Source organism: Takifugu rubripes, chromosome 17 (assembly GCF_901000725.2).
Source record: "Takifugu rubripes chromosome 17, fTakRub1.2, whole genome shotgun sequence".
Taxonomy (NCBI): Eukaryota; Metazoa; Chordata; class Actinopteri; order Tetraodontiformes; family Tetraodontidae; genus Takifugu; species Takifugu rubripes.
This window is the reverse complement of record NC_042301.1, coordinates 1,182,163-1,195,728: the sequence shown is the minus strand read 5'-3', so window position 1 is coordinate 1,195,728 and position 13,566 is coordinate 1,182,163. Positions and strand designations below refer to the sequence as shown.

Below are 13,566 nucleotides of genomic sequence, written 5' to 3'. Positions count from 1 at the left end.
GTTGACCTTTCGGGGGGGAAATCTGCTGCCGGTTGTTCATTAGCGTGTGTTTGTTGGTGCTAACGATCTCACGAGGGGCTGTTTTTAGCTCAACATGCGGCTCTGTGATTGAGCGGTTTAATGTGGAGTCGACGCACTCAGGTTTCACAGCAGGGCGCCACTTCAGATCACTCGGCGCCGTCCCCGGGGAGCCCCGATGGGGGAGAACATCGATTCCTTCCCAGCCTCTCCCTCAACTGCACCTAATTTCTTCACCCCTTCGGTAAATAATCCGCTTTAAGCGTCCTCCTCTCTGTTTCCTCTCGTCTCCCCTGAAACTGATTAAGCCATTACGCCGCCGCTACGGCGAGAGACGTGTTTGAAATGCTAACAAAGATCACCTGGGACTCCGCAGCTTATGGATGATGTTTTAATGCTGCTCGCTTCATCGGGATGAGGCACATTTAAAGGTTTACAGGCTGTTATTCAAATAAGTAGCGTTCTGCATTATTAATGTGGGCAAATACGAATCATTTTAATTAAGATCGGCATGCTAACGCGCAGCCGTGGACACCAGGATCTACAGCGGGACCGCTACTGACCAACGTCCCTACGTGCGGAAATTTCAGGTTACGAAACGTCTCCACGGGAAAATATTTCCTCTCGTTACAAAATAAATTTCAGGATACGAAAGGCAAAAATACGCTATCGCCTAGCATCTTCCTCTCATCCCATTGGCTATCACCTAGCATCTTCCCGTCATCCCATTGGCTATCGCCTAGCATCTTCCTGTCATCCCATTGGCTATCGCCTAGCATCTTCCCGTCATCCCATTGGCTATCGCCTAGCATCTTCCCGTCATCCCATTGGCTATCGCCTAGCATCTTCCCGTCATCCCATTGGCTATCGCCTAGCATCTTCCTGTCATCCCATTGGCTATCGCCTAGCATCTTCCCGTCATCCCATTGGCTATCGCCTAGCATCTTCCAGTCATCCCATTGGCTATCGCCTAGCATCTTCCCGTCATCCCATTGGCTATCGCCTAGCATCTTCCTGTCGTCCCATTGGCTATCGCCTAGCATCTTCCTGTCATCCCATTGGCTATCGCCTAGCATCTTCCCGTCATCCCATTGGCTAGGAGGGACGTCAATATTTACAGGGTTGTGTATCCCAGCGTCGCCTTTGTTTACCTTTTATTTATTGTGGGTGTTCGTTTGTTTGTCCATTAGATGGCGGTGTTACCACAAGTGTTAAGGTTCGTTGCTAGTAATGATGGCTAATGTAAGATTAGCCTGTAATGAGGTTCATTTTGTTCCTGGAGAAGCCTTGCTCTGAATTCCTACATTTATTGTGCGCTAATCTAATTGTAACATGTATTTGTTACATGTTTTGATGCATTTTTATGATTTATTAAAAAAATTATGTCCGAATTTATGGGGGCTTGGAACAGATTAGGGCATTTACATGGAAAACACGTCTCTACTTACGTAATTTTCAGGTTAGGAAACAACTTCCGGAACCAATTAAATTCGTAAGTAGAGGTCCCACTGTACATAAGAATGTATATATTAGTAAATAGAGAGAGGACATGTATGAACACGTGTGTTCTCACGTGCACTTTAGTCACACACGTGCACGTTGGAGCCACAGATGACACGATTCTGATATTTGGTTATTGATGCCGTTTTTTCCCTGTTGGGAGGGAAAGAGGCTGCAGTTCCGGCGGTGGCCACTAGTCCCGCCTCCCATCCTGCAGGCTAGCTTTAGCTCCGCTATAAATCACTTCCTCCGAGGTCAAAGGCCACATATTTTTTCCTCTTCGCACTTTTTCTAAAACAGCCTTTGGAAACATCCAAAGCTGCTCCTCCTGTGCCTGAGAGAGTGTGTGTGTGTGTGTGTGTGTGTGTGCGTGTGTGTGTGTGTGTGTGTGTGTGTGTGTGTGTGTGTGTGTGTGTGTGCGTGTGTGTGTGTGTGTGTGTGTGTGTGTTTGAAGCGAGCTGCAGGTGGAAGAACATCCTGTAACCTTCAGTATCTCCAGCCTTCAAAACAAAAAAGCCTTTATGTTCCGGCGCCAGATGTGGAGAGGAGCACCTCGGAAGTGTGGCAGCGAGCCAGGAGGAACGGTGTCAGGAAGCCGCTTCCTGGTCGTTTCCTTTTTCCGTTGTGTTGCCTGTCATGAAGAATCCATCAGTCCGGCGTTCCGAGCAGGAACGTTCACAGCTACAGATCTGAGCTACAGATTTATCCTGAGTTAGCTGTTAGCTGTTAGCTGTTAGCTGCCTGGAGACCTGTTAAAAGAATATGGTCATTTCCTTCTGATTCCCGGCATCTCGGAATAATTTCCTTTGATGTTGAGGAGCACGTCCCGGAGATGAAAGCCACCTTTACGGAGCAGAAGGCCGCAGATGTGCGGAGGAACTCCGGCACCAGCTCAGAGATGAGCTGGAACGTCGGTTCAGCCTCGGCGCCGCTGTCGATCACCGCGCCACTTTTCCAAGCTCCTGATTTTTTAAAGGGAATTCTGCGGAGGGATCCCGGAGGGATCCTTCCACGCCAGCGCGCTCCGACGCATGTTTACAGATTCACATCCGTGTTTCCCTTTTTGTGGAACATCTGTCAAACTGTGCGTTTCACCCTTCCACCTGAACAGGAGGACGCTTCCCTCCACTGATCCCATTAAGGCTCGGCGGTTTTCCACGGACCCGGAGTCACGCGCATCATCACACACATCCGTGTTTTTTAATAAAAACGCAATGAGAAAAGAAGAGAAGGGGGCGGAGGAGGAAGAAGAAAGGCCGGGCTTCACATGGAAGAGGAACCTGGAGGTAGGTGTCCTACTTGGCAGCGCTCTTCCCAAGTTCGGCTCCTTCTGATGTTCTTGGCCAGAAACTTTATTTAAAAGCACATTTGAGGAGTCTCAGATGTTCCGAGATCCAACACCCACATGTGTTTGTGTGTGTGTGTGTGCGTGTTTGTGCGTGTGTGTGTGTGTGTGTGTGTGCGTGTTTGTGCGTGTGTGTGTGTGTGTGTGTGCCAGCAACGCTCAGATTGACTTGACTCCCTCACTTCAATGTCTTTGTGGGTCTGCTTGTGTATCCCATAACCAACATGGGGGGGATTCAACTGGTCACTGATCCCTGATTCACCGAGCAGCTGATGGAGACATGGAGCAAGAAGCCCCGCCCCCAAATGCTCCACGCCCCCCCCCCAGGGAGGTCGCTGGGAACCCACCCTGAAAATGGAGGCCGGTCTGGCCTCCTGCCACCACGATCACCCGGGTAAGCGCAGAGATTATCAACCGTCTACCATCTACCCGACACAGGCGCTTCACCATGCCCCCCCACCATCTGCCCCCCCCCCATCTGCCCCCCCCAGCGTCCAGGGAACGCCGGAGTCGACGCTCATCACTGACAAACTGTCTGTCACAGACGCACAGAAGCCGAGCAGAAATCAAACCGCTCGTTCAGGTTCCTCCCGCCCACCCGGGTGCTGGAGCCCCCCCCCCACACCCCCCCACCCCGTGAGGGGGGGCCCAGTGGATTGAAAAAGATGTGCGTATGAATAATAAATCTATGACAGCTGTACATTTTTAATTGATTCTTTCCAAGTACAAACAGCCCGAGATGGCGCCGCTCCTCCGGCTCCTCAGGCCCCAGCGGCGCCGGGCTCAGCTCCTCTGATCACCGATGGATTTATTGCCACTGAAGCTGGAGTGAAATCTGTGGGGGGGGGGGATATTAGAGTGGGGGGGGGGATATTAGAGTGGGGGGGGGGTATTAGAGTGGGGGGTTCGGAGCGGCGTCAGGTCTTCGCTGGCCCCGCCCTCCCAAGTTGCTCCACCCCCCTGCCGCAGATCTGGACTCATGTTGCTTCCATCCACTGCAAGGTCACGTGACTTCCCCCTTTTCCTCCCCGTTCCCCTCGTACCTGCGTTACTGTACACGTGCACACGTACGTGCACGTTCACGGGGGGCCCCGTGTTCTCCTTCTGTGATCGGCTCAAGCGTAGATTAATGTATGTCGCAGGTCAGGTTGGGCTGTTTTAGAGCCTGATGCTAAGCTAACGTCGGATCAGACCGACCTCCACGTCCACCCTCGGCACCAGCCGACCCGTTCGCTGAGGAGCAGCTGTTGGCCGACCGGGTCACCGAGAATCTGAAGATCTGCTCCAACGGTCCACCTGGTTCCCGGTGTGGTTCCGGTTGAAAACGGCCACTTTAGCGACTCTGACGACGTCGGGAATTCTTATCTGGAATAGCGAAGGTTGTTTAAGAGCACGGGTGATGATATGAGCAGGAGGGATGGACCCTGGCGCGGCCCGATAAGAACGACTGATCAATATTATATAATGTAGCAACCAGCGTTTGGTTCTGCTCGGGAACGTTATCATCATTCCCAGGCAATGCGGGGAAATGCCATCAAAGGACGACATCTCCTGCTCGTGTCCTTGGACGGAGTTTAGATGGCAGATTGGACAAAGTCACCGAGGGAGATTTTCTCTTTAACATTTCCACATCGATGGCCAACGGTGGCATTAATGGACAAATTCTCGGGAATAACTCGGATCCGGCGCGTTCAAAGGCGTTTTCCTGCGGTGGGGACGGCATGTCCGGACAAAGACCGTCTCCTGGGCTGCATATTCCTTAGTCTAAACATGTTTCCCACACTAGAAAGGGACTCCTAACTCCTCATTAAGAACTCCAAAAGTCCTTTTCCCTGGATGATCCGGTCTGTCCTCGTTTGCTCCGGCAGCTTCTCCCGACCGACAGATGTAGAGCGGAGCGGGTTCCAGCTGCTCGGACGGGACAGCGGAGACTCCGGGTTCCACGACTCCTCGGCTGAGAGCGGAGGTGAGATCCCGTTTGTGCCGTAAACGAGCCGCTGGCAGCAGCAGGACTCAGCCGGACCGCTGAGCCATGACGTCCACGGCTGCGTTCCTGGACATGGAATTCCAGCAGATCAGGAATGGCGTTCCGGAGGACGTTCTATCCGTGTTCTGATGCACGACACTGTTTAGTTGGTGTCACAGGAGGCTTCGGTAGAAGTTCAGAGGCAGCTCCAGGGTCATGGGATAGAGGAGGCCGGAGACGCTTCCTTCGGAATGGGCTCTTGTTGTCACCAGCTGTCCTGGCTGAGGGGCAACATGGGGTCAGAAGGTCACCGAGAAGAAAGGGAAGAGCGAGACGAGGGGGTTCAAACGCAGGCTATAGACGGGAGGACGCGGCCTCATCCAGCATCGGGCTTCCCTGTTCTCACACTCGGAGGGACAGACGTCCCTTTGGCCTCGGAGAGGGAGACCCATGAGACGCACCTGAGCAAATATTAACATCCTCCATAAGGAGCCTTTGATGTGCGGGGGTCAGGGCCTGGGGCTGTGGCCCCCTCAGCAGGCCCTGCTCCGAGCATATGCTCAGTCCCGTCAGTCGGGGAGTGGGAAGATGCTGAGGAGCAGAGATGTCGGACTCACAGACGTGAAGCCTGAGTAACACGCTCCGAGGTCAGGGAGACCCGCCTCCAAGGCCAGTCTGTGTCCGTACTCGGGAACGCTGCATCACCCCACACCTAAACATCCATGTAGCTCCATTTAGCTCCATTTAGCTCCATGTAGCTCCCTTTAGCTCCATGTAGCTCCATGTAGCTCCATTTAGCTCCGTATAGCTCCATGTAGCTCCATGTAGCTCCGTATAGCTCCATGTAGCTCCATTTAGCTCCGTATAGCTCCATGTAGCTCCATGTAGCTCCATGTAGCTCCGTATAGCTCCATTTAGCTCCATTTAGCTCCATGTAGCTCCCTTTAGCTCCATGTAGCTCCATTTAGCTCCGTGTAGCTCCATGTAGCTCCGTATAGCTCCATGTAGCTCCATGTAGCTCCATGTAGCTCCGTGTAGCTCCGTATAGCTCCGTATAGCTCCATATAGCTCCATTTAGCTCCATTTAGCTCCATGTAGCTCCCTTTAGCTCCATGTAGCTCCATTTAGCTCCGTATAGCTCCATGTAGCTCCGTATTGCTCCATTTAGCTCCGTATAGCTCCATTTAGCTCCATTTAGCTCCGTTTAGCTCCACGGATGACGTGTTTACATGGGTAGGAAGGCCAAGGTTAGCAGAAGGGCTTGGCTTTAAAATCTACTGTCACCAAAGTCATCAAAAGTTAATAAAACTCAACAAAAGCCTCTGCAACTTTTTTGAAACAGAGAGAAAGAAAAAAAAAGATTAGCTTCCAGGGACTTAAGTGTCTTCGTCGCTAAATCCCTTTTCAAACGCTACGAAGAGACTTGAGGGAAATAAATATATAAAGTAATCCAAGACGTGCACTAAGTGGTTTATCTGCTTTCATCTGGCCACCGCTGCACGAGGACTCATCCCGCCCGTGTCTCCGGCCCCTCAACTCCATTAAATAGGACAGATTAGCTCCTCCAGAAAGGTGGCCTTTCAGAATCAGCCTGTTTCCCTCTCCGCTGATAGGAGACGGCACGAGTCAGGATCTGAGCCCGGCTTTGTCTTTGACTCTCCAGCTGACATCTGACCCCCCACCAGAGCGAGGGAAGGGGGGGGGGCTGTAGGATTTCTGGAGATAAGGAGACATTGATTGTCTTTCAGGGATCCAAGTTTAACCGGAGCAGGGAAATCAGGACTATTTCTGTGACGTTTTGGCAGCTCCTTGGATGGATGATGGCAGTGGGAAGGACCCCAACATCTCCTTTGAGATGACCCTCAACGTGCCCCCGCCGCCTTCCTGGCTCCAGTCCCACCCACTCGGAAAATTGGAGGTTTTCCTGAGACTCCAACGTGGGAGGAGGAGCCCACTGAGGAACCTTAGCTTCATTGCTGAGGTGGAATTTCAAAGACATTATTTTTTGAAATGCTGTTCCAGGATTACGGAGCGCAGCCGCGTGGTGGCTGTTGCCATGGCAGCGTAAACAGAAGGGGGCGTTGAGCGCTGGTCTGCAGGAGCATTGTCCCGTTCCTGCAGATGAAGACGTGGACGCTCCAACGGCTGAGGCGGGACGGGCAGCGGGGGTGTGGAATGCAATTAGATGAACTCCCTCCTCTCGTTTGATCTGCTTCATTTCATTTGCTGGTCCTAATTCGGAGGAGACATCAGATAAGGCGAGGCCGTCATGTGCTTTCACATCAAACATGATGGACGACAATGTTCCCACTATGTTTCCTCTTCATCTCCTCTCTCCAACATCTGAGGGCAGCGGTGATTAAATCATCTCCAGCTCTCCACACAATGAGCCATTGTGGGGGGAAGCAGCCATAAATTGGACATGTCAGTGTGATCTAGTTAAGGCCAGATCAAAGGCTTCCTTCAGAACCACTACCTCTGCTCCTGAGGAGACTTGTTTAGGATTTCTCATCTTTCCGGGGGTGTGAGATTATGGGGAGGCCGCGTTCCGATGAGGGTTCATCCCGGGACAAACTGCGTGTGCACGGCTCGATTTGGAGAGCAGAGAAGGTGTTTCTGAGGAGCCTCGTGTTCCGGGAGGGTCGGCGGGATGAAGCAAAGACACTGCTCCTTCAACTGGACCCGGCCCCCGGGCCCCCGGGCCCCCGGCCCCCGGGCCCCCGGGCCGCGGTGCTGTCCACGTACGCACCGGCTAGAACCTGCCGCCACCGCCAAGGTGCCACGTTCTGGGGGATGGAAACCTCGAGGTTTTGGGTGGACAACACACATGAAGGCAGCTCGTGGGAGATGGTGCCGTGCACCCGTAGGGCCCGGTCCAGGGGCCCGGTCCAGGGGTCCGCCCACCCCCACAAAGCCCGGTTGATTTCTGATCTTGATTATTAATTAAGCTCGACGATGCGATGGAAGCGTCCCGCACAGCGGAGGCGTTCTGTTGTTAGCTTTAGCTCCGTTCCGTTATTGCTGAGTGCCTCCCTCCCTCCTAACGAGTTTGCGGTTGTCAAAGTGTCAATTAAATACCGGCGGCGCCGTGTTGTTCCAGCACGCCGCCGCCGTTTGATGCCTGGATAAAAAAAAAAGGTTGTTTGAAAGCTGTTTATTTTACCTTTGCGTGGCTCCGCCTCGTGGTCCCGGGAATGCTGTGGGCTGCTCTTATCTGCTGTGGCTGCCAATGAAAGCGCAGCGGCAAATGAAACGGCGTTGTGTCACATGACCTGGCGGGCGTGCACGGCACGTGGGCGGGCCGGCAGGAAACGAGGAGAAGGTTGGAACCACCTGAATCCTGAAACTACCAGTGGGAACGTTGGGAACGTGGAGCATCGTGTAAAGATGTCACATTTAAATAGTGATGATTGAAATAATGTTACTAATAATAATGATCGTTTTAACGAGTAGTAAAGGACCATGAACGCAGCACGGCCCTGCTAGCGGGTCGGAACCAGAAGCACGCCTCAATCGCCAGGACTTTTAACCACGTTATGTTGGGACGGAATAAAACAGCGTTGCTCTTTTTGTTTACATCGACTGGGAGTGGAGCTGGAATCGGACCAAAACGGTCACGTACCTCGATATTCCCAGATGTTTTCATTACGGAAAAGCCTGCGAGGATTTGCATTCCCAAAGGTGACGTCGCAAACATGCAGTGGCGTGAAAAATACACCAGCGACGCAGGAGACAAGTGGTCGGGAAGGGTTCGGAAAACCGGCATTCTGGTGGGGAAACGCAGGGATGTAGGAGGTTTAAAGAAAGCTTCCTGTTTATGTACAAATGTCCTCTGTTTTCACTGAAACACACACACACACACACACACACACACACACAAATCAAAAGATGCAACTTAAGATGCTTTTCATGAGGTCTCTGGGTTTTTCTTGTGTTTGTGTGTGTGTGTGTATGTGTGTGTGTGTCATTTGACCAGGCACACCAGTTGGACCCACGGCTCCGGGCCTTTTGTTAAGTAGAGGGGACGGTAATTAGGATGGACCCCGTCTGGGGCCAACGGTGTAATTCGGCGGTGCTGTTAACAACCTCACTAAAGATCAAATGAAGTGCAAATAGATCAAAGCCAACGCCGGTCCCACTTCCAAGAGCCGGGATTAATCAGCTCTTTGATGCTCCTTGGTTTCAGAGCCGACAGGTATGTGAAGGCAACACCTGGTCAGTGTCCAGGGGGCAGCACCAGGGAGTCAGGGTGTGTGTCAGTGCACACATACACACACACACACACACACCTGTGCTCCCTACAGCTCACCTTCATTCTGCTCACTCATTAAAAACGAGCTGCACCTGTTTGATTTCCAGATTTTTTAGTAATAATGTCGCGTTTGTGGGCGTTGAGCTGTGGGGGGTAAAAGTGTCCTGCTGATGCCTCCGTGTTTGCTCGGCTCCCTCCTGAGGGATATCTCACCGGGCGTCCACGTGGAATCGGGCCCGCCGACACCAGCAGAGCCGTAATTAGCTGTAAATGAGCCAACTCATTTACAGCTAATTTGTGGAAGACAATGACGACTGCATGTGTTCCTTTGGGCCCGTGTGAGGAGGAACCCTAAATACCCCGGTCCCGGGACAGGTTACTGGCATCTCCTCTCCTGTCGTGTTGCCCTTTTTTGTGCTTCATTTGATTTTCAGTGTGCCTGAAGCTAACACAGAGAGGAATGTCCGGTGGCGCTGGCTAACAGCTCTCTCATATAGGCGCCGCCATACATCAAACCACCCCCCCAGGGCTTCATATGAGACAGCTTGTGCATATAAATCTGAGGCAACGCGCAGATTTCCATCACTTCTAATGGACTTAATGAAATTCAGGTGTGCAACGGCCCTGATGGCAGCGCAGGTGCAGACGGTCCTTTGTGCGTAGCGCTGATGGGATGGATGAGCCGCTGACAGAAGGCCGCCTCCACTCTGTTTGAGTTAAGGGTAATTAGACGGATGGTTCTGGTTCCACTCTACCTGCAGACGTGGTGAGCACAGCCCTGATGTGCGCACGTGGAGGGCTTCCCCAGTCATGAATATGCTCCCACTCATTTACACACAGATTGGACTGAATAAATTAGCCTGTTTGCTAACAGCCGCCCAGTCTGGGAAGCTGATAAACGACGCGATAGAATGAGGAGCTAAATGAGCGGCGACGTGCTGAATCCGAACGTGCTGCTGTGGGCTGGAGGAGCTGTAGCGCCGCTCCTCCTGTGGTCGGCAGCACGCAGATCAGAGCGAGAGGAGAAGGAGCGAGATGATCCCAGCTCCACAGCTCTGGGAGCACTGGAACGGGCAACACAGGAGCTACACGTGTATGGGAGTGTTGTGGAGCAGCTAAACTTTAGCTGCTCTCTGGCTAACCCGAACCCTAAGCCTAAAGGCTCCAGACAGTGGAATGTGTTTGGCTGTCAGTGTTTCCTCACCAGCTGACCTCACCAAGTGTTTGACCCTTCGCTCAGGATGTATTAGTGCTGAACAAGAAGAGGTTGTTCTCTTTAAAACTAGCTGGAAGTGTTGGGAGGGCCTTGCTAGCCTTGCTGGGACGGCGTTCACACTCAAACCTCTGCTGGTTCTCTTTTCTCCATGCAAATTAGCAAAACCACATTGATTTGGCCTCCAGTTTTGAGTTACTATAGCAACAATATAAAAAAAACACTGTGTGAGTGTCTGTGTGTGAGCACCGAGTGCCCCTCTGATCATCACAGGAAATTAGCATACCGGGAAACAGAGAGCAGACAGAGGGAAGCAATTGTGCATTTGGAAGGCCACGCTGGCTGCCTGAACAAAAATCTGGGGGCTTGGCAAACAAGCGGGATCACAAGTACGGCGGATAATCACGAGGAGGAGGTCGAGAGGTAGAGCAGAAGGGAGGAAGCTTCATTTGGAGCTGTCACTGTTGTATCATCCGTTAATATACATCCACCCTCACCTCCTCCGCTCACTCACCCACAGGAAGCAAACGCAGGTCCACCTTCAGCGGGGGGCGGGGCCAGAGGAAGGCTGGGAACGCCACCCAGCGCTCCCCGGGTTCCAGCCGCTGCCTTGGTCATCACATCGGGCGGAGGACGGCGAGCCGGGGGATTCGCCAGCGTGGACCGGCTGCACGTGTTCCGTGCGGCCTGCGTCTCCGACAGGAAAAACCAAAAAGATTGGCTGGCATCCGCGTCATTCCAATGGTCAGATATCAATATTGTTTTCCAATTCCGCCTGCTGCACGGGGCGGTTAGCCGCGGATGAAAGGCGTCACGCTTCAAACCGCCTCGCGCGCCGCGTCCGTCCGCCCGAAGGCGCCCGACACGCAATTCTGAAACAAAGAGGCCTTTTTCTTATTTCCGCACAGCGTGACCTTTTTTGATTGGGTGAGATTGGCTGGCATGGAAATCAATACTGTGCCGTGCATTTGATGCTGCCTTATCTCGCCGCCACACGGGCGGCAGGTGGAGGCGGGGGGGCGGTTGTTTGTCGGCGTGCGTGTCTGCGGGTGTGCGTCCCTCACAGCATCTGGAACACAAACATGGTTCCTCCGTGTGAAGGACTGGTAAATTACTTCTGTGAGACAGTCAGAAAAGTGGGGAAGAGTTTGGGAGGGGAGCGGGGAGACGGCGCGGAGACGTTAGCTTCCTTTTTCTGCCCCCCCCCCCCCCATCTTTCCTCTTCCTGTTTGGGTGTTAATAAGTCAAACAATCAATCATCCTTTGTGTGTCCCGAGATGGCGGAGGACTCGGTCGGACCTGTCCGTGTGGGCAGGATGTTGGCTCCGGAAAATATCGGCAGGAGACAAACAATTACGAGTTAACTAGAGGGAAAATGGCCACATCTACCCTCGGGGGAGGGGGGGGGGCAACGCTCAGTAACAACCAGCTCAGATCCTGAACCAGCCTCCATCCTCACGTCTAATCATCACATTCAGTCACGCTGATAAATGAGTTGATTCTTCTGCTCATTCACTTGTGAATTACTTGATGTGGCTAAATCAAGATTGATAAGAGAATTTTGGGATCTTCATGGGGGGGGGGGGGGGGGGGGGGGGGGGCAGCTGCCAACACATCTGGAAAATGTGTTCCTTTGCAATAGACATAAGAGCGGTTGCCATGGCAGCGCCATTACAGGAGCGAGGACAACAAATCAGCTTCCTCGAACATCAAAACTCCTCTTTCGTCCGCAGACAAATTTAGCTCCTGTGTTTGATCGCTCACTCGTGTTGAGATAAAGATTAAACGAGATAAAGATTTAAACGAAGGTGCCGTTAAACTCCAGGCCTCCGAGATGAGGCGAGCGTCCGGCGAGGGAGGAGGACGGACGGACGCGTCTTCTCCTGCTGCCCCCAGGCGGGGCACTTCAGCCCTCCTCTGAGTTTAGAAGCTTTTTTAAAGGTCATTTTTCAGCATTGAACCGTTCACCTGTTATCCTGTAAAATGAGTTGAACTATAATGGTGCGTGTGCACATGCGTAACGTGACGTGCACACGTCCTCAGGAACACTGGTGAGCGCATCGTCCCCGCGGCAACCAGCTGTTTCTCTGCGAAGCTCCAAAAAGGCGCATCTGAAAGCGTTTAAATCCGAAGCTGTCACAGTTTCCACAGTGCGTTACAGGCATTCCGGCGCGGCCTCGCCGTGCACGCCGCGTAGCCTCGCTCAGCGGGGGGGCGCAGCATAAAGTGGGCACACAGCAACACAAATATGCAGCCCGCAGCGTGTTCCCTCCCTCCAGGAACTCTGAAGACGGGAGGAACAGAGGGGGGGGGGGGGGGGCTCCGCCGTCTCTCAGCTCCTTTAGTTTCTCGGGTTCAAACCTTTTCCTGCTTCAAATAAAATCCTTTCTTCTTGTTTCAGTGCTTTTGTCTTCTGGCCGGATCAGCGGCAGAAGGGATAAGAGAGCGTCTGACTGGTCCGCCCCCGCCGAGGCTGCTCGTCCAAACGGGAGGTGGCGGTGGCCAACGCCGGCCCAGGGAGGCCCGCTCCGGTTACAGCACCACCACAACACCTTTGAAGGGCTCTGAAGGCTTTTAGAGCAGGAACGTTGAATCAGAGGATTTGAGCCTGCAGACAAATCCAACCAGGACCAAACCGCCACACTTCAGCCCGACAGTCGGGAAATGTGGCTTTTATTATCGGGCCGTATAGAACTGGTTTTCTACTCAGTTCCACATGTTATCTGTCCTCATACGGAAAAACCAGGACTATTGTGGGCAAAGCTGACACATCTAACACCATCTGAGCCTTTTTAACATCTCATTAGACAGAATAGTATCCTAAAAATATAGATTTTAATCCAGGTTGTGTGTGTTTTTTACACTGTCTTCGTTTAATTCAGCACGTTTGGTGTCGACCTGCGTTTTCATGGCCTCACAGTGCGAGGCTAACACGTGTGGTCGTATCAGCTCCATATCCTGGACCTCTCCGGGATTTATGGGGAAGAATCCCCACGCAGACAACAAATGCTCATTAGCAAACAATAAATATTCATGGTGACATCACCGGCCAAGACTTCTGCTCGCATATTTGCTCCGACACAACAACGGGATAAATCAAAAGAAATCCGCCGCGCTAAATCACGCCGCCATGACACCACGACATGGTCTACTATAGAAACGCACAGCTGTGCGCGGCCAGGCCGCCTCCCCCGCCGCCGCCGCCGCCCTCTCCGTGCTCTGCCTCATTTCGGCCAGTTTCCCCAGCGCGTTCGGACACCCTGGTTCTTCAA

At 52.8% G+C, this 13,566-nt stretch overlaps 2 long non-coding RNA genes across 4 annotated transcripts in view; both read left to right on the top strand.

Annotated features, from left to right (window-relative positions):
* Positions 1 to 3,529, top strand: part of LOC115253193 (uncharacterized) — an 8,816-nt gene extending 5,287 nt beyond the window's left edge. For 2 of the 3 annotated variants that reach the window (XR_003891473.1, XR_003891472.1), the window contains exons 2-4: positions 2,630 to 2,804; positions 3,017 to 3,257; positions 3,355 to 3,529. This is a non-coding gene — a long non-coding RNA (uncharacterized lncRNA). The remainder of the gene's footprint in view (positions 1 to 2,629; positions 2,805 to 3,016; positions 3,258 to 3,354) is intronic. The other variant, XR_003891474.1, reaches the window with a different exon arrangement.
* Positions 3,530 to 6,798: 3,269 nt separating this feature from the next.
* Positions 6,799 to 13,339, top strand: LOC115253196 (uncharacterized). Its single transcript, XR_003891477.1, has 2 exons — positions 6,799 to 11,038; positions 12,696 to 13,339. It is a non-coding gene; the product is annotated as an uncharacterized lncRNA (long non-coding RNA).
* The last annotated feature ends 227 nt before the right edge of the window (positions 13,340 to 13,566 follow it).